The following is a 1514-nucleotide window of genomic DNA, read 5'->3' as shown; positions in this document are numbered from 1 at the left end:
AATACCTCACTGAACCCACTCGATACTAAACACTCGCTCAGGAGGCAAGTTCTTTTGGTCCATTCTGTAGCAAATCAAGTAAGCAATAGTACGAGAATAATCTCTTGTATATTTAAGTATTTACTATGGATAAGAATCTTGCCTAGATGTTAGATCTATCCATTGATAGAGTACTTTCTGTTCGATCGATTTAAACGTCAAAAAAATAAACGGAGTGATTTCTGCTGCAATTGAGTTCTGAATTTTTAATGATGTAGAACTATCTCCTGGCACTGTGGAGATTAACTGAGATCGTGTGGCCAAACAGTTCAGATGCAACGGAGAGAAATTTAACCCTGAACTATTCCATTTTCCATTACATGGGTAGGGAACATGGACACTTCTTATTTCTCGACTGAACACTAATCAAGCTTTTGCAAGTACTTATCTAACCTGCAATTAACGTTTACTTACGCAGGTTAGGTCTGAAGACAAGTGTCAGTTTTCCCCAACGTCCAATATCGAAACAATGACTTTCCTTCCAATGGTCACCAGAGTGTCCATCTGTCCATACTTGAGTGCTCGTGCGCTTTACACTTTTATTCACAATAGTGGTTTCAGTTTCATTCGAATAACTACTTGCTCTCTCGATTATCCACGATTCGCTTCATTGAGAACTCATATTGTTCATTGGTTCAGAGGACATCGAAGTCATCAATCACGATGATTTAGGATTGGTTTTTGACATGTCAGTCGCCTTGGTCGAATGGTTCGCGATCTGAGTAATTTCGAATCCCCCTGAAGCCAGACTTTTCTGAAAGAAAAAAGAACAAAGTTTTGCCTTAATAGCATCATAAACATGAGCAATGGTATGCAAATCATTTCATTTCTAGATGCTTGAAGCATTTCTATTATCTGCACAATACATGGTGATTGAATGAACACAAACCCGTAATCCGTATGCCCACAGCTTTCTCTCATGGGCGCGATGATGGACAAGAGGTAAACCAAATCTATTTTCTCATCGGTGAACAGCACTTCAAAATGGCACTTAAGTGCCTATGTCTAGAAGTGCGTCTTTATCATAACAATAGAAGCACCTATGGCATTATCATATATTTTCATAGAAATAACTTTTGTAAATTACATTCAAAACACTCTGAGAACGCCCACACTTGGGTTTTGATAAGTTCTTGACATTCAATCATAATAACGTCTACTTCATGTGGCGTTCGGGGATCTTGTGGGGAATTATCATACTCTCGTGATTAAAGTGAACTCACACACGTTACTCCTCCGCAAGTTCGACCATGCGTGACAGCTCTGGACATGAAGATGAATGATGGTTTCTTGATTACAATGAGTTTATGAGGGCTATCCTGAGGACTTCCTCTTTTTTTTTTTAAGTTCATAAAAATAATCTTTCGTGTTGACCTGATGTCAGCGATTTATCAACGATTTTGAAAATCGTAAAGTTTGCGCTGACATGTCGATGGCGCTGCTGTGATGATATTTATTCTAGGAATGTAGACAAA

General features: G+C 38.6%; 1 long non-coding RNA gene across 1 annotated transcript in view; it reads right to left on the bottom strand.

Annotated features, from left to right (window-relative positions):
* Positions 1 to 476: 476 nt before the first annotated feature.
* LOC113470110 overlaps positions 477 to 1514 on the bottom strand; it is a 42179-nt gene continuing 41141 nt past the window's right edge. Inside the window, exon 4 of the long non-coding RNA XR_003393289.1 lies at positions 477 to 793. This is a non-coding gene — a long non-coding RNA (uncharacterized LOC113470110). The remainder of the gene's footprint in view (positions 794 to 1514) is intronic.

This window comes from Diaphorina citri, unplaced genomic scaffold, assembly GCF_000475195.1.
Source record: "Diaphorina citri unplaced genomic scaffold, Diaci psyllid genome assembly version 1.1 scaffold1399, whole genome shotgun sequence".
Lineage (NCBI taxonomy): Eukaryota > Metazoa > Arthropoda > Insecta > Hemiptera > Psyllidae > Diaphorina > Diaphorina citri.
Note: the sequence above shows the minus strand (reverse complement) of the source record. Positions and strands in the feature narration are given on the sequence as shown.